This window comes from Meles meles, chromosome 18 (assembly GCF_922984935.1).
Source record: "Meles meles chromosome 18, mMelMel3.1 paternal haplotype, whole genome shotgun sequence".
NCBI lineage: Eukaryota > Metazoa > Chordata > Mammalia > Carnivora > Mustelidae > Meles > Meles meles.
In genome coordinates this window covers 23,463,349-23,487,004 of record NC_060083.1, presented here as the reverse complement: position 1 = coordinate 23,487,004, position 23,656 = coordinate 23,463,349, and the positions used below count along the sequence as shown (strand labels likewise).

Here is a 23,656-nt window from a genome sequence, read left to right as displayed (position 1 = left end):
AATTCAAGTTATAAATTGGTTCTTATGTAAACATTCCAATTGTCCTAAAAGTGCAAGAACTGCTATTGTACCACATGAATCTTTCAAAATAGGTTTGTACCAAAAACCTCAGGGAAATAACCTTTTATAAAAACTGAAGTAGTAGTTCCTTGCAAATATTTCAACGTGATTCAACAAACATGTTTTGAGAGCCTACTACGTGTACAGCACTGAAAGTGGGAAAAGAGCCATATCTGATCAACATTTTAATTTTTTATGTCTAATCTAAGAGTTGGTAGGTTTCTTTTAGCTTAATTTCCAAATAAGAAATCAACATGAAGAGATAAAATGCCAGGTCCATTTTAGAGACACTAATAATATATAACAATACCCTCGCCACACACACACACAAGTATATAAACTGCAGAAGTAGGAAAAATGCCGTGACTGGCTATTCTTAGTCTTTACTACCTCCCCTGGTAGTTTGTTTTGTGTAGAGAATAAGAATTATTTAACTGGGCCCCTGGGTGGCTCAGTCGGATTAAATGGCTGCTTTCGGCTCAGGTCATGATCCCAGGGTCCTGGGATGGAGCCCTCCATCAATGGGAGGTCTGCTTCTCCCTCTCCCTCTACCCTAACCACCGACTTGTGCTCTCTCTCGCCCTACACTCTCTCACAAATAAATAAAATCTAAAAAAGAAAAAAAATTATTTAATTAATCTAATGTTTTATTGGGATGCAGTTGGACAGACATGATCTAATTAAAAGGGAAATGGTTTTTAAAACCTTCACAATTAGTTCAGATAAATGCAAGAGAAACCACATGATTTTGCATTTCTTACATCACTACGCATGTTTAGACGGGTTGACTCCTGGGCTTTTGGTAACTGCTAGACGAGAAATAGCTTTATATGTATTACTAGAGCTCCTTTACTAATACATGGAATATAGTTTAATGACACCAGGAAAGAAATAAGATACTGGACTATTAATTTATATTACTGAATTACCTTTCTTTAGTCACAATTTTTTTTTTTTTACAAAATGAAACAAAATTAAAAAAAAAATTCAAAAAAGGGTTCTCAATTATTTTTTGTAGAAATCAATCTTTTCCCATAACTAATAAGTCACAAATATTTTAAAAAATCATATATAGCCTTCTTTACTAAATAAGAGATTTACCTATCCACTTATCCAAAATAGTTCTTAACTAAAGAAAAAACAGTTAAAGAATCAGTCCTTCCTCAAATGGCTTATGGCTATAATTTTTGGTTGTGCTCTGAGAACTCAGAAATGAAAACTTCCTGTTCTTTATTATTTTTCTTAACTTAGCAACAGATCATTTACTAAAGGTCCTACAACTCAGCAGTCTCTATTATGAGCTTTGTTTGTCCACATTCACATGACTCTCATTTAAGTACAAAGCTTGTTTAAGAGCTGCCAAAAATACACAAAATTTTTATTATATAAGCTCAGAATGAAAAAATGGACATGGCTATAAACAGAAATATCTAGAAAATATAAATGACCATTAACTATATAAAAAATATTCAATCTTACCACTAAGGAGATGAAAATGAAAATATTAACTTTTATTATCAATCAAATTGGTACAGATTTTTAAAGTTATATCATCCAATACTGGCAAGGTAATGAGTACACACTCCTATGTTGTGAAAGTGTGAAACAGTTCCAATTTGGCAAAATGTATTAAAAGTCTGAAAAAATACCTGTTTCTTTTGAACCAGTAATTATTCTACTTTCAGGAGTCTGTTGTATAGATTTTTTTAAAAAAGATATACAAAAAGATTTAGGAGCTATTATAGTCACTGTATTATATAATGGGATATCCATTCACATTAGTGAAAAACTTGAAGTAACCTTTCAACATCAGAAGATCAGTTAATTAAGCTGTATACCCTTCAACACAAAGTTCTGCAGCCATTTAAAAGCCTGTTTTCAACAACATTTAATGGTATGGGCAAACTTTAATGCTATACCCATGTTAGTCCATGTTCACTACTAATCATCCCCTCTCATACTATGGCCACACTACTTCTTGTGTCTTTGACCTTGACTAAAACCTTCTCATGACGTCCTCTATAATCCCTGGATTCTCATCCTCTTTGATGAACCTTTATTTCCTTGACTGAAACTGGCTCTTCCCCAAAGATACCCTTTCTTCTGAGGCTGCTCATGGCTTATATACTTCAAATTAGGAAGACACTGTGTCTCCTCCTGATTCTAGTGTCATACACTGTGAGTAAAAGTAAAACCTCTACTCCTTTGAAGTTCATGCTTTATATATAACTGTTACCTTTATCCCTTTTTACTCTCAATTTATGAATCCTTTACTACTGTCTCTGACACCCTGATCTCAGTTTTCCTCTCTGCTTTATATCATTCCATCATCATCACAGATAATCCGTACAACACACTGACCTGACATTGTTTTCCTCAGGTCCAGTTATGATGGTTTCCTCTTCAAGTAGCTACCCTATCACTGTCACCCTTGTCATTATCTGTGACTGCTCCAGCTCTGAAACTATAAATCTGGACAACCAACCCAACAACAACCACTACTTTCCCACCAAATTTCACTGTATAGAAGATGCACATTATTTCATATACTTATATTGATGAAATCAGGGTACACTTTATAATCAGCAGACATCATCTAACCGCTGTTGACCAAGAGGTATTCTTAGCAGCTGGTTCTACCTGCATGTGTGTACATACTGTAACAGCGTCACCACCAAAACCTGCAGAATGAATCCCATCAAGTGTTGGTAACATAACAGTTCTTAAAATTATGCAATTGCATAGAGATAATTTACTCTGGAGTCCCACTTGGGCTTACCACTTAACATGCCTAGTTCATTACCTACAAATACCCTCCTTATGACCATACTTAAGCTTGATGTCAGAAAGAATGATAAATTTAGAAAAATACAGTCATCAATGAATCTGAGTGAAAAAATAAGTTCAAAAAAGACTGATCATGACTCCCTCATATGAATTCCTTGGAAAATCTGAACAAAATGAGTGAGAATTCACTACAGTCAAGAGAACAAACAAACAAACAAAAAACCTCCAGATTTGAAAAAGTTTTAGGAACCCTTAACTAATTATTTTTATTCAAATTTTGCTTTTTAATATATGTGTAAGAGTAACCAAAGGTAAGAATTTACATACTATTAAGTCTAAAAGAACTTTCAATATTATATAGTAAATTAGTAAATATATAATTAGAATTATAACTTGTGAGAATATTATAGCTTATTTGGTAGTGTTTTGTTAATGATGCATAAAGTAACAGTGCAACTTACAATGCTTCCGACTTCAATAGAATACATAGCCCTCTTGCTCATTTATTTCCACTATTTTTTCTTTGCTCTTACAGATGCCACAAATCCCTTAATTTTTCTATTTTTTATTAAATTTTTTTTAAAATTTATTTGACAGAGAGAAATCACGAGTAGGCAGAGAGGCAGGCAGTGAGAGACAGGGGGAAGCAGACTCCCTGCTGAGCAGAGAGCCCAATGTGGGGTTCCATCCCAGGACCCTGGGATCATGACCTGAGCCAAAGGCAGAGGCTTTACCTCACTAAGCCACCTAGGCGCCCCTATTTTATCTATTTATTTATTTTTTTCAGCATAACAGTATTCATTGTTTTTGCACAACACCCAGTGCTCCATGCAATACGTGCCCTCCCTATTACCCACCACCTGGTTCCCCCAACCTCCCACCCCCACCCCTTCAAAACCCTCAGGTTGTTTTTCAGAGTCCATAGTCTCTCATGGTTCGCCTCCCCTTCCAATTTCCCTCAATTTCCTTCTTCTCTCCATCTCCCAATGTCTTCCATGTCATTTGTTATGCTCCACAAATAAGTGAAACCATATGAAACTTGACTCTCTCTGACTTATTTCACACAGCATAATCACTTCCAGTCCCGTCCATGTTGCAACAAAAGTTGGGTATTCATCCTTTCTTTTCTTTTTCTTTTTTTTTTACTAAACATATAATGTATTTTTATCCCCAGGGGTACAGGTCTGTGAATCACCAGGTTTACACACTTCACAGCACTCACCAAAGCACATACCCTCCCCAATGTCCATAACCCCTCCCCCTCTCCCAACCCCACCTCCCTCCAGCAACCCCCCGTTTGTTTTGTGAGATTAAGAGTCATTTATGGTTTGTCTCCCTCCCAATCCCATCTTGTTTCATTTATTCTTCTCCTATCCCCTTAACCCCCCCATGTTGCATCTCCACGTCCTCATATCAGGGAGATCATATGATAGTTATCTTTCTCCAACTGACTTATTTCACTAAGCATGATACCCTCTAGTTCCATCCACGTCGTCGCAAATGGCAAGATTTCATTTCTTTTGATGCGCCACTATTTTTTAATTAATCTTTAAAGTAGTGAATCTTCAACTACTCTTGTCAATAATCTAAACCCCCATCGCCCATCTTTTTTCCTATTTGATAAACATGAGTCCTAAATCCATACAACCACCTGCTGTCTACACTAGGCAGCTAAACACTCCTGAAAATATTATTTCTTAGCTTCCAACTGTAACTGGGTTCTAATGGTATTTACCAAATCTTCTCTTTTACTAGTCAAGTCTCTCTTTTTTCTCTACCAACTATATTCAGGCCTCCTCTCTTTGTAAACCTCCTACACCCTGTCAACTTTCCCTACACATGACATTACCACTACCTTTAAAAATTATTATGAAAAATTATCTACAAAATGGGTAAAAAAAAATAACCCTAACCTGTGTGGGTTAAGCCGCTGCCTTCAGCTCAGGTCATGATCCCAGGGTGCTGGGATCGAGTCCCGCATCGGGCTCTCTGCTCAGCAGGGAGCCTGCTTCCCTCTCTCTCTCTCTGTCTGCCTCTCTGTCTACTTGTGACCTCTGTCTGTCAAATAAATAAATAAATAATCTAAAAAAAAAAAACAAAACAAAAAAAAAATGGAACATTATCAATACAGATGAAGTCAATATATATCCGTCCCTAAGTCTCATCTTCCACCCTTTCCACCCTAAATTTTGTTTATATAATCTCCCTGCTTTTTGTTAGTTTTGCTACATATGTATTAAGGGACTTCTGGACATGGCCACCCCAAAATATGCTCCATGGGCATACTGATTATTTTGAACTGAAGACACTTGAAAATTCCCATGTGAAAGGTGCCTTCCCGATACCAGAAGGAAGAAACACTTACAACTGAACATAGGGAGTCAAGGCCAAGAGAAATCGAAACACACCTTGTTAAAATAACTAACTTCCTTAGTCGACACATATATTTTACTTTCCCATAATTTCTGCTGTTCAACCTAGTATATAAGCACTTAGGTCTAGTCACTTCTTTGGGTCTTCATTGTTCTAGCAAGGGCTCCCATGTAAATATAAAATGAGCTTTGCTTTTCTCCTGTTATTTTGTCTTATGTCACTCCCAGCCAGAGACTCTGTGATGATGGAGGAATAGTTTACCTCCCTTACTGTATGTCTCTAAATGATGTTAATTTTGCATGATCTGAACTTTTATACATATTCCCGCTAATGAATATTTATCTGGGTTATTTCCTTTTCTTTTTCCCCCAAAGAAAGCAGCTATAAACATTGTCCCTATGGAGAACTGCTATGTTGTAGAACATTGATCTTTAACTTCACTAAATACTGACAAACTGTTCTCCAAAGACAGTGTATAAATTTCCATTACTTTATTCTTTTTTTTTTTTTAAAGATTTTATTTATTAATTTTGACAGAGAGAGATCACAAGTAGGCAGAGAGGCAGGCAGAGAGAGTGAGAGAGAAGCAGGCTCCCTTCAGTGCAGAGAGCCTGACGTGGGACTCGATCCCAGGGCCCTGAGATCATGACCTGAGCCGAAGGCAGCGGCTTAAACCACTGAGCCACCCAGGCGCCCCCCCATTACTTTATTCTTGTGAACATTTTATATAGTCCATACTTTTCTGTATTTTTTTCTAAGATTTTATTTATTTGACAGAGAGAGCAAAAGAGCACAAGCAGGAGCAGCAGGAGAGGAAGCAGCAAGCAGGCTCCCCACCAAGCAGGGAGCCCGACGTAGGGCTCAGTTAGCACCCTGGGATCACAACCTGAGCTGAAGGCAGACACTCCACCATCTGAGCCACCCAGGTGCTCCTTTTCTATATTTTCTAAATGGTCTAAAGGAATATTCATTTTTTATATACCCAGGAGGTTACTATAATTAAGTAACCAGAAATTATTCTAATTTACTAAGTAACAAATTTATTAAGTAACTTTAAGATCCTACGCAGAACTGTAAGTTCTATTCTCTGTGCCTGAAAAAGTGTTCTCTATGCTTAGTATCTTAACCAGCTGTGGAATATAAAGTGTCACCTGCCTTTGTGTGGTCAAAGTTTCTAATTCTACACCTTCAGTCAGTTAGTACTTAATGTTGCCAGGTCACTCCATGCCAACCTTCAAAGAACTAAACAAATTAAACTAATGCCTTTATTTAACTAAAGAACAATTAACACCAACTTAAAGCATTTATTCGTTCATTTATGTACTTACTGGGCATATGCCATGTGCAACACACTATTCAAGGTAGTGGCCAAAAAACAATAAACAAAAACCTTTGCCCTCAATGAACTTTTAAGGGAATAAAAACAGACAAGTAAAATATATGTCAGATGTATTGCACTCTATGCAAAAAAACAATCAAGGAAAGGTACAAAGACTAAGGAGAAGACTGAATTTAAAATAAGACATTCAAGAAAGGTCTCAATGAGAAAGTGTTATTTGCACCAGGACCTGCAAACGGTTAAGAAAACAAGTCACAGAGGCTCCTGGGTGGCTCAGTGGGTTAAGCCGCTGCCTTCAGCTCAGGTCATGATCTCGGGGTCCTGGGATCGAGTCCCACATCGGGCTCTCTGCTCAGTGGAGAGCCTGCTTCCCTTCCTCTCTCTCTGCCTGCCTCTCTTGTGATTTCTCTCTGTCAAATAAATAAATCTTAAAAAAAAAAAGAAAACAAATCACAATGAGATATAGAGAACACTTTTTCAGGCACAGAGAATAGCATGACTAACATGTCTGAGGAAGTGGACATGGATCAAACAGAGTGAATGGAGACACTTACTGCAGGTATTCAGAGGGGAAATCATGGTCTGAGAGAGTCAAAGAAGTACCTGTGGAGGGGGAAGATCTAAGCTAAATTTAGAAAGAAAGGTAACATAGGAAAAAAAAGTTGTATTATACAAAGGAAACCCAATAAAGAAATACAATGACATAGGGATGCCTAGTGGCTCAGCATGTGACTTTTGATTTCAGCTGGGCCACCCGAGGTCATGGGATCGAGCCCCACACAGGGCTTGAGCTCTGTGTGCAGTCTGCTTGGGATTCTGTCTCTCCCTCTTCCCCTTCCCCAACTCATGCACTCTCTCTCAAAATAAATGGAGTCTTTAAAAAAAAAAAAATACAATGAAATAAACATGGCAAGAAGGAAGAGATCAATATGACTAAAGCAAATGACTTCTGCATGAGTGCTAAGAACTAAAACTGGACTCAAACTACATTATGTAAAATAGAACCCTAAATGTGATGTGAAGACAAAAAAGAATTAACTTTTTTAAACTTAATAAAAAAGTCATTTAGAAAAATGATCTGGAATCAATGTAATGTGGATAACAGGGAATTAGACAAAGGGCACTGAGGTTTTAAGACTATGGCACATGAGAATGGATAAATGGGATAAACTAGGTGATGCTCTAAAAGAAACAGAACTTGGAAGCAGATGGACTGAAGGAATGCAGAAAACAGGACCAAACATGGTATTAAAGCTTCTAAGCTAGGAGACTGCAGAAATAGTAATCAGAGGTAGAATCATACATGTCCTGCAGAGAACATTTCATCCAGAGCTGTGTTTTTATTTATTAGTATTTTTTAAAAAGATTTATTTTTGATTGATTTATTTGACAGACAGAGATCACAAGTAGGCAGAGAGAGAGGAGGAAGCAGGCTGCCCACTGAGCGGAAGAGCCCAATGTGGGGCTCGATCTCAGGACCTGGGACCATGACATGAGCCGAAGGCAGAGGCTTTAACCCACTGAGGCACCCAGGCGCCCCCAGAGCTGTGTCTTTAGACTGATTACAAATTGGACAAAAAAATCATACTTATCCAACAGATAGGAATGTACATTTTTGAACTCTTATGACAATAATTCTCCATTGAGAACTCAATTAATCTTATAGAACATGAGCCTCTGGGGCACCTGGGTGGCTCAGTGTATTAAGCCGCTGCCTTCGGCTCAGGTCATGATCTCAGGGTCCTGGGATCGAGCCCCACATCAGGCTCTCTGCTCAGCAGGGAGCCTGCTTCCTCCTCTCTCTCTGCCTACCTCTCTGCCTACTTGTGATCGCTCTGTCAAAAAAAAAAAGAACATGAGCCTCATAATTTCACTTCCTTAAAGTAAGTGGAGAACTTTCTGATTTATTGTACATTTTTTTCTAATACCTAAACATTTAGGTTTTGAAGAATAGGAAAAGAACCTAAAAATGTATTCACCTGAAACAATTCCTTAGGAAGGCAAGTTTTAAATCCATAGAAATATGATAGACTATTTAATAAAATGATGCAGAAACAACTGTCTTTTGAACGAAATATTAAAATTGATTTCTTAACCGTACCTCATTCCTTTTAGCAAACACCAAAACACATTCTAGGCATTATTAAACATTTAAATGTAAACACAAGTTGCAGAACTTGAAAAGAATAAAATGTTTTATTAAAAAGTAAAATGACAACATAGCCATACAAAGGACTTAGAGCAACTAGGACTCTCATATGTCAATAGTGGAAATGTAAAATGGTGCACCAACTTTGGAAAAGAATTTAGCAGTTTCTTAGAGTTAAATATACACCTACCATGCAGCCCAGCCATTTCATGCCTAAGTATTCATCCAAGAGAAATGAAAGCATAGACTGTACACATATGTTCACAGCCATTTTACTTTTAACAGCGAAAAACTGGAAACAATCCAAATAATCAACAATAGGTGAACAGATAAACTGTGGTATACTTATACAACAGAATATTATTCAGCAACTAGAAAGAGTGGACTACTGTAACACACAGTGTGAATTAATCTCAAAGTAATTATGCTGAAAGAAGCCACCCACACCCCTCAACCGAAGTATATATTGCACAATTCCATTTATATAAATTCCTCAAAATGAAAACTATAGTTGTAGAAATTAGATCAGTAGTTGCCTAGGGGTTATAGAGGGGACTGGAAGGGGCAAGAGGGAGGAACTACAAAGGGACATAAAGAAATTTTGCAGTGTGATGGATATGTTATCTTTATTGCAGTGATAGTTCACGGTATATACTTATGTCAAAATTTAGCAAACTGCATATTGTAAATAGGTGCATGTATACATCAATTATACCTCAATAAAGGTGTTTTTAAAAAGTAAAATAACATCAGGCCATACACAAAAAACTGTAGACTCTTTTTATCTGTGCTGGGTAATTTTAAATAAAAAACTATGTAACAGTAACAATTTAAAAATAAAATGAGCTGTGGCTATTACAACTCAAAAATTTGGAAGAGGAAGAAGAGAGGATTTGAACCAGTGACAGGGCTGACCAGTGTTTTAGAAAATCAGTTGCAACACAGCCTCAATGAATCACCTCAGGAAGAACAAAAGGGCATATTTAGAAATTAAAGCCAAGAGCCAAAATATGTTAAACCAACTACAAATAAGGACAGGTACAGAGCATAGATTCAGAGGCAGGAATCTAGTAGCAGAGGCAAATTATTATGCAACAGAAGAAGAGACTGACAGAGAAATAGACTGACAGACAAATAAGGACAGGTACAGAGTATAGATTCAGAGGGAGGAATCTAGTAGCAGAGGCAAATTATTATGCAACAGAAGAACAGACTGACAGAGATAAGCTAAAGAGCATGGTCCAAGTATACAAAGCAAATCATTCCTGGAATGCATAAAAACACTAAGATATGAGGCTGATTTTAAGAACAGAAAGCAGGGTAGCCCACATCATATGAAACTAGAGAATGTGTAGCCAAAAACAGGTCATAGTCCAATAGACTGCAGAATGAACAAAAGCTGTGCACAGGAAAAGGAGCCCACAAAAAAATTCTTCTCAAAGTAAGGCGGGCTGTTCCATCTGGCTTTTATCCCTGGTTGCTCAAAGAGAAATGTCCTTAATTCCAACAAAACACCCTTAGTAGCTTCTGAAATTTTAACTTCTCTCAGAAGTGAAGATATTTTAGTTTTAACCTGAATTATATATAAATTCACTTTCATAAAGTATTGAAAAGAGCTCCTTGAAAGCAGAGATCTTATCTTATTCAAACTTCTATCAGTAGCACCCAGTACAATGTCTTCTACATATCAGATTCTTAAATGATACTTAAAAGTTCTGAACAAGAAAACCATCAAAAAAAAAAAAAAAAAGTGCACTGAAATCTACATTATTCTTTTCCTGAATTAACACTTAATATTCCTAGACTGGGGCACCTGGGTGGTGCTCAGTCGGTTAAGCTTCGATCTTTGGCTCAAGTTGTGATCTCAGGGTCCTGGGATTGAGCCCTACATCAGCTCCCCGCTCATGTCCCTCTACCTCTGGCTGCTGGTCCCCCTGCTTGTACTGTCTCTCTAATAAATAAACAAATGAAAACAAATTATTTCTAGACCAGTTTCCTTCCATTGCTCAGGACCTCCCTTTGTTCCTTTGCCACTGTCAAGAGCATATGTGGGGGCGCCTGGGTGGCTCGGTGGATTAAGCCGCTGCCTTCGGCTCGGGTCATGGTCTCAGGGTCCTGGGATCGAGCCCCGCGTTGGGCTCTCTGCTCCGCAGGGAGCCTGCTTCCTCCTCTCTCTCTGCCTGCCTCTCTGCCTACTTGTGATCTCTCTCTCTCTGTCAAATAAATAAATAAAATCTTTAAAAAAAAAAAAAAAAAAAAAAAAAAAAAAAAAAAAAAAAAAAAAAAAAAAAAAGCATATGTGATCCTTAAATGGAAAACAATTAGTAAAAACTTAGTAATTAGAGATAGTTAGAAAAATTAATCTGTGGCCAAAAAAAAAACCAAAAACCTCATCCAATAAAAAAGCCGGATGTGCATAATTTTTTAAATTAGTCATACTCATGTTACATTCTTGGTAAGATATCAAGACAAGCTCCCCTTGAAATTGTTCTACAAATGAGAGGCTGGATATAAGAAACAAACAAAAAAGCTGTGAAAAATCTCTCGAGAAACAAATGCTGGCTTGTCTGGACAGAGGAAGGGAAGAGTAGCAACCCAGAGCTGAACAGTATATGGCACACAACTGGGGGGCTGGATGATGGCGAGCTTTTCCAAAATGTCTCTCTCCAATCACCTTGGGCAAAAAAGCACAATTGCTCTGAGGTAATCTCAGAGTAGCACTCCAGTTTAGGTGGGGTGGCAACCCCGATGTTCTCTCTGTTCGCTGAACAAAATTCCACAGAAGCTTGGTCTCAATAAAGAGCAAATCTCTGATGGAGTTAATAGGAAGGGTTTCTTGATGGATGATGCAACTGGGAAGTCCAGATATCATATGATCCAAAATATCGTAAGCTCTCTGCTCTGGGGTTCCTCTTCCTTCCTCCAGACCTGACCACTCCTTTCAAACACAGTACCAGCTAACTTAATGTGGCTGAAAATCTCAATGGAAAATGTGTTCATGGAAAAAAATCACTCCATCGATCAAGCAAGCAAGCACTGAAGTATAAGAACTATTAAAATCTTTTTAAAGATTAAAAACAAATACATTACATGTTAATTGAATTTAAATAATAAAAAATTTTAAAAAGATTAAAACAATTCAAAAAACTGCATATACATAAAAAAAAAAAATTAATGAGCTAGTCAGACTATAAATTTTAAATGACCATAATACATATCCTCAGATATGAGAGGATGTGGGTTAATATGAAGTAGAAATAGTTTTTAAAAAAGAAACCATCTGAGGGGTGCCTAGGTGGCTCAGTCGGTTAAGCATCTGCCTTAGGCTTGGGTCATGATCCCAGCGTCCTGGGATCTGGCCCGTGTAGAGGTCTCTGCCGGGTGGGGAGTCTGCTTCTCCCCTTCCCTCTGCCTGCTGCTCTTCCTGCTTATGCTCTCTCATTCTCGGTCGAATAAATGAATAAAATCTTTAAAAAATAAATAAATACATAAATAAATAAAATAAAGGTGATTTGAGATTTAATTAAAAAAAGAAACAATTTGAAATAATGTATATAGAAAACAGTTAAAATGAAAATATCAAGAGGTGAGTGAATGGATTAATGGGTATAGCTGAAAAATGTTTTAGTGAGTTGGAATTATTAGGCTAAGAAAAGTTCTGAAACATAAGAGGAAGGGATAAGAAAGATTTTTTAAAGGTACAAAGACATGACAGAGTATTAACTTTGTAAAAACAGAAGATACAGAAGAGGTATAAATTAAACTGATTCCCAGAAGTATATGAATGACTGAGAATTTTCTAGAATTAAAAAAATGTCAAATTGAACAGCTTATGAGTGCCAGAGGATAAATAAAACATACATATATACATAAACAACACCTTGATACAATAAAATTTAAGAGAATCAAAGACAAAAAAAAAAAATTCTAAGAGCTTCTAACAAGAGTAGTAGTTTACCTAGAAAGGAATAAGATCAAAATGACATCAGATACCTCATTAGAAACACAAGATTTAAAGTAATTCTTAAAATTACTATGCAGAATAATTTTAAAATGTTGACAGAATTTTGAACCAAAAAGTTTATATCCAGATAAACTATCATCAAAAGTAAAGCTATCTTAAGCACACAAAGTCTTAGAATATTTACTACATTAAAGGCCCTCTTTGAAAATTCTCATTAAAGGAACCATTCCCAACAAGAATGATGTTATAAAAGATACATGAAAGTGAATAAATATGGGCACCTGGGTGGCTCACTTGGTTAAGCGTCTGCCCTTGGCTCAGGTCATGATCCCAAAGTCCTAGGACGAGCTTAGCATCGGGCTCCCTGCTCAGTGGGGAGCCTGCTTCTCCCTTCCCCCTTGCAATGTTTGTGCTCTGTCAAATAAATAAAATCTTAAAAAAAAAAAAAGGTGAACAAATAATTTAGTAAAACTTACTATTACCTTCAAAAAGGAACAAAAGCTCTGTATAACAGAACTTTCTGGGATAACTAAAGTGTTCTATCTTTATCTGTGTTGTCCAATATGGCAGCCATTAGTCACATGTGGCTATGGATAACATGAATGTGGTTAGTGTGACTGAGGAACTTTTAAATTTTAAGCTTCAAGTTAAAATTCTCTACAACTAGTGGGTGCTATATCACATAGCACAGATCTTAGCATGTTCCAATAAAACTTTACTTAAAAAGTTTTTTTTTTTAAGGTTGCTGGCACATAGGCCATAGTTTGCCAACATCTCACCTGCTAGGTGATATAAATATAGTGATGAGAAAAGGAGGCCAAAGTTTGCCACAGAACTTGCTAAAGGGAGGTGGTGTTAATAAAAATACTTAAAAAAAAAATACATAAATGAAAGTCTGGACTTATCTGGGCAATGACCAAAAATTTTTTTCTTTTTTTAAAATTTTTTTATTATTGAAGAACAGTTGACACAGAATGTTGTTTTAGGTGCAGAACAGTGATTCAACAATTATGTATGTTACACTATACTCACCCTGGTAAGTGTAGTTACCACCTGTTACCATACAATGACCAAAATTCTAACTAAAACAGAGCAAAATGTGGAGCTTTCAAACTGAAAAAAAAAAACAAAAAACAAAATGAAAATTCAATCTATTCATTGGGAAAAGGAAAAAAGCCAAGAAGTATGGTAAATAAAAAATATAAAATAACGTGACAGAAAAGTTCTAATACAATGTTCCAATACATACATGTAAATGAGTTAAACTCACTGATCTAAAGAAAGATTCTTAAGATTGGATTTTTAAAAGATGAGGAATGGGCGCCTGGGTGGCTCAGTGGGTTAAGCCTTTGCCTTCGGCTCAGGTCATGGTCTCAGGGTCCTGGGATTGAGGCCCACATCGGGCTATCTGCTCAGCAGGGATCCTGCTTCCCCGTCTCTGACTACCTCTCTGCCTACTTGTGATCTCTGTCAAAAAAATAAACAGAAAAATTAGAAAAAAAGAAAAAAGATGTAGGAGTAGGACATCAATAGGGATAGCCTAAGTCCAAAAAGGTACAGAAATGCTGAAAATGCCTGGGAAATACGAAGGACGACTGTGAACCAAGAGCTTCACAGTAATTAGAAAATTTAAAAAAACATAGCACAGAATAGAAAGCAAACACAAATATAAAGGCGTGCCTGGGTGGCTCAGTGGGTTAAGCCTCTGCCTTCGGCTCAGGTCATGATCTCAGGGTCCTGGGATCGAGTCCCGCGTCAGGCTCTCTGCTCAGCAGGGAGCCTGCTTCCTCCTCCTCTCTCTCTCTGCCTGCCTCTCTGCCTGCTTGTGATCTCTCTCTGTCAAATAAATAAATAAAATCTTAAAAAAAAAAAAGAAAAACAAATATAAAGGAGAAGAAGGGTACTGTATTATATACTGAAGGAAAAACAGATTAAGAACTGGCAAACATAAACATTTATGTTTTTACAATGAATAAAACACCAAGACAATTCAATGGGGGAAAAAAACAGTCTTTTCAATAAATAGTGCTGGAAAAACTAGATATCTACATGCAAAAGAATGAAGCTGGGTACTTACCTCATACCATATAGAAAAAACTCAAATGGATCATAACCTAAAAGTAAGCACTAACACTACAAAACTTAGAAAACACAGGAATAAATCTCTGTGACCACGGTTACATACTACATGACAAAATTTGTGACATACCAATCCAAGAGTATAAGCAACAATTGAAAAAAAGCACAAATTACATTTCCAACAAAATTAAAAATAACTGTATTTCAGAGGACAGCATCAAGAAAGTGAAAACCCAATGGAAAGAAGAAAATATTTGGAAATCATATATATGATAAGGGATTTGTATCCTGAATAAATAATTCTTACAATTCAATAATAAAGACTAAAACCAATTTAAAAATGAACAATGGACCTGCAAACTTGGATACACATTTCTCCCAAGATATATAAATGGCCAACAAGCACTTGAAGAAGATGCTCGGTATCCTAAGTCATTAAAGAAATACAAATCAAAACCACAATGAGATGTCATTTCACACCCAGCAGAATGACTAAAATAAAAAATAATAAGTGTTGATGAGACATGGAGAAACCGGAATCCTTAAATGTTGCTGGTGGAACTGTAAAATGGTGTATCAACTTTGGAAAATAGTCTGGTAGTACTTCAAAAGGTAAACACAGAGCCACATAAAACCCAGCAGTTTCATTCCTAGGTATATACTTAAGAAAAATGAAAACATGTCTAGACAAAAGCCTATACATGAATGTTCGTAGCAGCATTATTCTTAATAACCAAAAAGTGGAAACAACCCAAATGCCCATCAAGATGAATGGATAAACGAAATATGGTATGTATATCCATACAAGAGTATCATTTGGCTATAAGAAGGAATGAAGTATTGATACAGGCTACAACACAGATGAACCTGAAAGCATTATTCTATGTGAAAGAAGCCATGTTTTGTGACTACAAAAGGCCACGTATTATATGATTCCACTTACTTGAAACCCACAGTATAAGAGAAAGTTTAGTAAGTAGTTTCCAGGGTTTGGAGAAAGGGATAAAGGGGAGTGACTGCTAATGGGCACAAGTGTCTTTTTTGGGCTTTTTTAAAAAGACTGTTCTAAAATTAGGTAATAATAATGACTCACAACTCTGTGAATAAATTAAAAACCATTGCATTTTATGGCATGTGAATTTCTTTGCAATAATGTTACAAACACATACAAAGCACAACTCTCAGAAGTATAGAGACATCAACAATTTTAGATGGCAATTTTAACCTACTCTTCTCTGAAACTAACAGAACAGGAAAAGATTAATTACAGAAAATACAAGTAAGTTCAAACTAACAAATATATAGACAACTTACATACTGTGAAAAACAGACATGCTTTTCAAAGACTTAAGAAGCAAAAACTAGGGCGCCTGGGTGGCTCAGTGGGTTAAGCCGCTGCCTTCGGCTCAGGTCATGATCTCAGGGTCCTGGGATCGAGTCCCGCATCGGGTTCTCTGCTCAGCAGGGGGCCTGCTTCCCTCTCTCTCTGCCTGCCTCTCTGCCTCCTTGTGATCTCTCTCTGTCAAATAAATAAATAAAATCTTTAAAAAAAAAAAAAAAAAGAAGCAAAAACTATGTGCTGGCCATACACCATATAATCACCATATAACTGATGTTCTTTGGTTTTAACAATAAAACTAGAAATCCATAACAACAACAAAAGCAACTCAAAACAAACAAATAAACAACAAAAAACAACCTCTACCCATATGTCTAGAAACTCAAAAACCATAATTCTAAATCCTCAGGTCAAAGAAGAAATTATAAAAGAAATTACAGGATAATTAGACAAGTACACCAATAAAAATACTATGTAACAAAATTTGTGAGACAACTAAAACAATATTAAAAAAACTATAGATTTATGTGCTTATATAAGAAATATCAAAGTTCAACTCAAGTTGAATAAGTATCTATAGAATAACTCAAAAGAACAAAGGAAACAAAGATATGGGCAGAAATCAAACAGAGTAGAAATAAAATGGAAAGATGAATAAAATCAAATGCTGATTCTTTGAAAAGATTAGTAAGACAGACAAACTTCTGGCAAGATCATCAAGAAAAGTGAAGACATACAGGTGATGATAGATGAGATTTAAAAGTACTATCATGATACTATAATGTTTACGTTTACAATATTACATTACAAAAGGTCATAAATACTTAACTAAAGCTTAAAAAAAAAATCTGTACAGACCAATAACCACAAAGACATCCTTTCCCAAACAGCCATAAACCCTAACAGTTACATACGCTGAATTCTCCTAAAATTTTCAAGGAGCAAATAACCCGTTTTCTACAATTTGTTACAGATAATAGAATACAAAGAGAAATACCTAAAATGCTTTATATGGCTGACATCATTTTGATTTCAAAACTAGATAGTAGTAAGAAAAGAACAGACAGCTGTTTGTGTTTTCTTAGAGTTTTTGTCTATTTGGCATCCATCCACCAGAAGGCCAATTACATTAACTGTATGTTCGTATTTCCTGTATTCTTGATGCTCTGGCATTTGTGACCTCGCTGACTAGGGAGAAACTACCTCTCCCAGGGTTGGCCAATTCTTGAGAGATAGCAAAGGTTAGTCCAAAAATGTATTTTTCCGGGGCGCCTCGGTGGCTCAATCGGTTGGGCGTCTGCCTTTGGCTCAGGTCATGGTCTCAGGGTTCTGGGATCGAGCCCCGCGTCGGGCTCCCTGCTCGGCAAGGAGCCTGCTTTCCTCTCTCTCTCTCTCTCTCTCTCTGCCTGCTGCTCTGCCTACTTGCGATCTCTCTCTCTCTCGGTCAAATAAATTTAAAAAAAAAAAAAAATGTATTTTTCCTATGTAAACTGAAGAGCCCAAACTCCGAATCATCTCCTTTACCTGGCTGTTATACTTCAGGAGGCATTATTCCTCTGCCCTAAGCACTAAAGGTCAGATATTAGCAATTGGAGATCACTTCTGTAAGTCCAGAGCCTACCAACATTATTCAAACTAGCAAATTCTAGTGTTTCCCCCTTCCTTGCCTTACCCCTTGCTCCTGCTTTTGCTTCCTGACTACACCTGGTACTTCCCATGTCCTTGAGTGGAGTAGCATGCTCCCTCCTCTTGTGAACAGTAATAATCTTTCAATGCACTCTCTCCATGTCAATGTCACCCCCATAAATTAAAATCTGCAGGCACATTTTCAGATAAAAACTAAAGCCCATTTCATTTATGAACATAGATGTCTGAAAATCCTAAATGACGAATTAGTGAATTGAATCTGTTAGTATATTAAAAATAACACATACTGTTCAAAAACAATTAACACAAAAAATTCAAGAATGGGGGCGCCTGGGTGGCACCTCGGGCTCAGGTCATGATCCCAGGGTTCTGGAATTGAGCCCCGCATCGGGCTCCCTGATTGGCAGGAAGCCTGCTTCTCCCTCTCCCATTCTCTCTGCTTGTGTTCCCTCTCTCATTGTCTCTGTCAAATAAATTAAAAAAATCTTTGCCATAAAAATACATTATATGTTTATAAAAAAAAAAAAATTGGAAGGGGAAGTGAACCATAAGAGACTATGGACTCTGAAAAACAACCAGAGGGTTTTGAAGGGTCGGGGGTGGGAGGTTGGGGGAACAGGTGGTGGGTAATAGGGAGGGCACGTATTGCATGGAGCACTGGGTGTTGTGCAAAAACAATGAATACTGTTACGCTGAAAAAATAAATTTAAATACTGAAAAAAAAAAATCTTTAAGGAAAAAAAAATTCAAGAATGGTTTAATATTTGAAAATCTATCAATGTAATCACATTATGGACTACAGGAGAAAATGACTATTTCAATAGATTCAGAAAAGGCATCTGATAGTTTTAATGATTTATTAAAAAATTGTCAGTAAACTATGAACAGAAGGAAAAATTCCTTAACTTGATAAAGTCTATATACTAAAAGCTAATATACATCAAACTTAATGGAAAACCTCAGAATCATTCCATTTAAGATACAGATAAGAAAAGATGCCCATTGAGGCTTTGTTCAACATATTACTGGAGGATATGGCTAATATAATAAAATGGGGGGAAGGGGAAGAAACCAAGGAATAAGGATTAGAAGAGATGAAGCAGATGGTGTAGACAAATTATCATCATAAATGAGTTTAGAAAGACTGCCAGATACAAGAAATCAACTAAAAAAAATCAATAGCGTTGCTCTGTACCAGAAGTCATATGGAAAATAAAGTACCACTCAAAATAGTTATATGGAATATCTAGGAATTAACTTGAAGATAAGGCAGAGAACATTAATGGGTGAAAAATCACCTCACAAAAAAGTCTAAATGAATGAAGAACTATGCCACATTTACAGGTAGTTCCTTAAAGATTAATCTATAAATCCAAGACAGTTCCAGTATAAATCAGGAAGGTTTTGTTCTAGTTTTCAAGAAATTTCACAAACTTATTCTAAAATGTCCATGTAAGAATAAACATCTAAAAATAATTCAATCAAGTTTAAAGAGAAGTATAAAGGGACTCACCCTACTAGATAGTATGATTTACTACTAAAACATAATAATAAAAAACTGTATAACTGCCATAGCAACAAACAATATACAAGAGAACTTAGCAGCAGATTCATGAATATATGGTAACTTGACATGATAAAGATGGCCAATAAATCAGAAGGAAAAGCATGCATTATTTACAGATGGTACTGGCAAACACCTGTGCCATTCTAAGAAAAATAATGTTGGATCCCTACCTCACAACATGTATAAAGGTGAACTCAACATGACCTATATAGGTATTATTATAAAGCCAATAGTAGAGAGGAGAGTATCTTGGAGAATGGCTTCAGAGCAGCGAATATCTACTTAGACAAGACCTCTAAAGTACAAACCAGATAGGGGAAAATTGATTTGACTACATTTAAGAGAGAATTTATGCTCCATAAAGGACACATTAGAGTCAACTCTAAGCTTAAAAACAAGTTAGCTCTCGAATATTGGACTTAAGTTTATATATTTCTTAAATAACGGTTTCATGAGGCAATTCAGTTTGGCAAGACCACTGTTTAGTTCACACGGTCATTCTGAAACCTAAGCTCTTTCTGGTTTGTTGCTCTGCCACTTGCTAGGGAATGGAGAAAGTTAGGTCATGGCCTAAAATAACAAACCTATCCATCTTCCAATTTATAACAAGGAAAAAAAGAAGCCCACATCAAAAAATTTTCTTTTGAGCTATTGAAGTAGAAATGCACAGCTTTGCGCAGTGGCAGTATCGTAGCCAATGAGGTTTATCCGAGGCGCGATTATTGCTAATTGAAGTAGAAATGCACATAACACTTTTGCCCATATCTGATTGGCAAAATTAGTCACATGGCCTCAATTAGCTAATGATAAAGTTAAAAAATGTAATCCCTAATTGAGCAGCTATGTGCCCAGCTTAAACTGCTTGTAAAGGTAAGAACAGATTTTGGAGAATTAGTAGCAGTCTTCACCATAAGGACACAAAAAAAGTAACAGATTTATGTCTAAAGCCAACAAGGGATTAATATCTAAAATATATAAGGAACTCTTACAAATCATGAAAAATAGAGATAGGAAATAGAACAGAGAAGTGGTCAGTGGACATGAATGAGAAACTTGAAGAATAAGGAATGCCTAACAAACACATGAAGAGATAACTCAGCTTCATAATAATCAATGAAGTACAAAATAAACAACTAACAATTGGAAAACTTTAAGGTGTTGATGAATAAATGGAGAAATAGTGACCAACCAACAAAATGAAATTGAATGTAAACTGGTATATGTATTCCAGAAACCAATTTGCCATGCTCTCTCTAATCCTAAACTTCTTCCTTAGTGAAAAACTTATTTATATACTCCCCAATTCAGAAATCTCACTCCTGGATATATTCCCCAAAGAAACTCTTTCGTGGGACAGGTATGAGAATGTTTTTTTCTTTACAGTATGGTTGTGGTAGGAGGAACAGAGGGTAACTTAAATGTAGTTAGAATCAACTAGGTATACACACTGAAATGCAGTGTTGGCTTAAAAAGATCTGTAATACAATGGTATCTACATATATAAAACATACTCAAAACAACACAATATAAAAGGACACATCCTCAAGCATACCTATCAAATCAGGGTATGTTTAAAGGGGAATGGGAGAGGGGATTAGGGATGAAGAAGAAAACTAATAAAAAGGAAAAGATCCTTGTCAGGCTGATAATGTAACTGTACCCCGAAATGAGGACTATTTCCTCATTTCCCTGCATGTTTAAAATGTTAAAATAACAATTCCCTGCATGTTTAAAAAGTTTACTGCGTAAGTAACAGTTCTTTCCATTGCCAAAGAGATGTCTCAGTTCCAGAAAGACAAACACACACAGACATAAAAATATGAAAGATGCAGTTCTGAAATAATCTTCTGTTTTGTATGACAATTTCTCTATGACAAAAAGACATAGCAAGAAGTGGGAGAAGCATAAAAAGAGCATTTAAAGGAGAGTAATTTTAGACTGCTCATAAAAAAAGGTATAGTTCTTTAAAGCTGCAAGATACAGATTTAAGGAAAACAAACTCAGAACATGGTTTTTAATATCCTATGCTGCATCAAAGAGTTGAAGAAAACATTTTATAAGATTTAGTGAAAACATATTTACTGTAATTAATGACCTCTTCCGATTATTGCTTGATTCACTAATAAAAGGAAAACTACAATTTATTCCACTTAGAAACACAAACTTATTTTCCAAAGGGACATCATTAACTATGCTGGTAATAACTAGCACACTTATAGTCAAGTCAAGGTTGTGCGGCGCCTGGGTGGCTCAGTTGTTAAGCATCTGCCTTTGGCTGGGGTCATGATTCAAGGATCCTGGGATCCAGCCTGGCATCGGCTCCCTGCTCAGCAGGAAGCCTGCTTCTCCCTCTCCCACTCCCCCTGCTTGTGGTTCCCTCTCTCGCTGTGTCTCTGTCAAATAAATAAAATCTTTAAAAAAAAAAAAAAAAAAGTCAAGGTCTTGTTGTCCCCACACAGGCAGATTTTAATAAAATACACTTGGCAATTTTTTTTTAAAAGACAAGCAACAGTTTGGCACCTAATATATAATCACAATGACCAAGTCAGGTGTGCAGTATCCCCAGTACAGACTTTATTAGAGTTCAGTTATAAATACACAATCTCTTGACACTGAAGATGTAGTTCTTGCAGATAAAGCCCAAAGGCAGGAAATGAATCTTCTCCCAAAAGCTGCTTCTTATCTTTAAAGTAACCTCAAATTATTACTAAACTAATAAAGTAATTTTGTTCCAGAAATTGATCTGATCTATTTTATTTTCAGCTTTTGATAAATCCAAGAATGAGATGGAGGATTATTACTTTTTGTCTCACTATACACACTGAAACACAACACGAAAATGAAGGAAAACAAATTTTAAATGATTTTTTTATGGTAAAGTTGAAATAGGCAATAGCAAAGCCTGCCAACAGATGAGTAAGATGGGTATGGTTTCAGAAAAATAAAAAGCTAATTTTGTTATTTAACAGCATATTTGGAAGTAAAGCTTTTATTATCTTCTAATTAGAAACTGTTAAAAAATGAGTAAAAAAGGTGCAATAAGATTGCATACAATCAAACAAAATAATTCAAAAATATAACTATGGTTATTACTACCTTCTTAGTGGAATTTTTTTCTAATACAATGGCCCTTACCTAATGGCCACAACCCAACATGAAGATCAAGATTCTATTAAAAAGGCAGGCTACCAAAATTATGACTCTCAAACACAACCTAACATCAAGATAGCACAAGAAAATTTCAGATGACCAATGATTAATGATGATTTAGTTTTACTGCACACACAGAAGATACTAGTTTCATTGTAGCAATCTGGGCACCATTCATTCATTATACTTCCATTCTGTGCCATGCACTGTAGTAGGCATTTAATATCATAGCAACACAGGTACTATTTATTACACAGCTACTCTATGCCCCACACTGTACTAGGTATTTGAGATATGCTCTAATCCTTAAAATAAACTTTTAGTAGACCATATTACAAAATAGAAGGTTTGTTGTTGTTGTTTTTGAAACTGAGAGATTAAACCATCTGCCCAAGATCTTAAGTTAGGAAAACAATGCAAAGCTTCTGGTTTAAGGTGGCAAATTAATACATGCTGCAGCCTCCTTCTCCTGCTTCTCCTCCTCCTAATCCAAACCCTCAAAATGACAGGAAATCCACAATTATGCCAGAAAACAAGAAGGCGTACTTTTAAGGTACTGGAAACTTGAGGAAGATATAAGGCAAGAAACCAAACTGCCCACAGAGACTGAATGCTAGAAAAGGTGGGAACAGTTCCCAGGGTGCTACAAATTCTGAGGGAAGGGAGAGAAAACAGGAAAAGACAGAAGACAGATTAACCGCAGTTTTTGCATTAAAAGCAGCAATACGGGTAGATACATAACTTTAAAAAAAAGTATATACTGCCTTTTTTGGAAAAGGCAAATAACAGAGATCTTTTCTGCCCTTAGTTGGAAAGGGTGAACACAGAAACTTGAGTAAGCCTGGTAAAATTTTAGAATACCAAGGGTAAATAAAGAGAAAAATCCTAAAACATATGAGAAAGGAAGTTGAGAAAGTAGATTACTCACAAAGAATTAGATACCACACACTTCTATTTACAAAGAGTGTTTATAAAAATATAACGAAGTATAATACTTTAAAGTTCTTTAGGAAAATAATTTTGAACTTGGAATTCTATATGTAACCAAGCTATCTTTTTTTTTTTTTAAGATTTTATTTATTTATCAGAGAAAGAGAGAGAGAGCGCACAAGCAGGCAGAGCGGCAGGCAGAGGCAGAGAGAGAAGCGGGACTTGATCCCAGGACCCTGGTATTGTGACCTGAGCCGAAGGCAGCGGCTTAA

General features: G+C 36.2%; 1 protein-coding gene and 2 pseudogenes across 5 annotated transcripts in view; 2 read left to right on the top strand and 1 right to left on the bottom strand.

The window, feature by feature from the left end:
* Positions 1-23,656, bottom strand: part of NSRP1 (nuclear speckle splicing regulatory protein 1) — a 60,299-nt gene that overhangs the window by 18,301 nt on the left and 18,342 nt on the right. Inside the window, exon 1 of one of the 5 annotated variants that reach the window (XM_045985834.1) lies at positions 2,386-2,394. The exons of the other annotated variants lie outside the window; for them this stretch is intronic. The gene's annotated coding sequence lies outside the window, so the exon portion shown is untranslated. Of the gene's footprint in view, positions 1-2,385; positions 2,395-23,656 lie in introns of those variants that run through there. 5 annotated transcript variants of the gene reach the window in all.
* Positions 2,972-3,044, top strand: LOC123930348 (annotated as a pseudogene).
* On the top strand, positions 19,973-20,105 carry LOC123930311 (annotated as a pseudogene).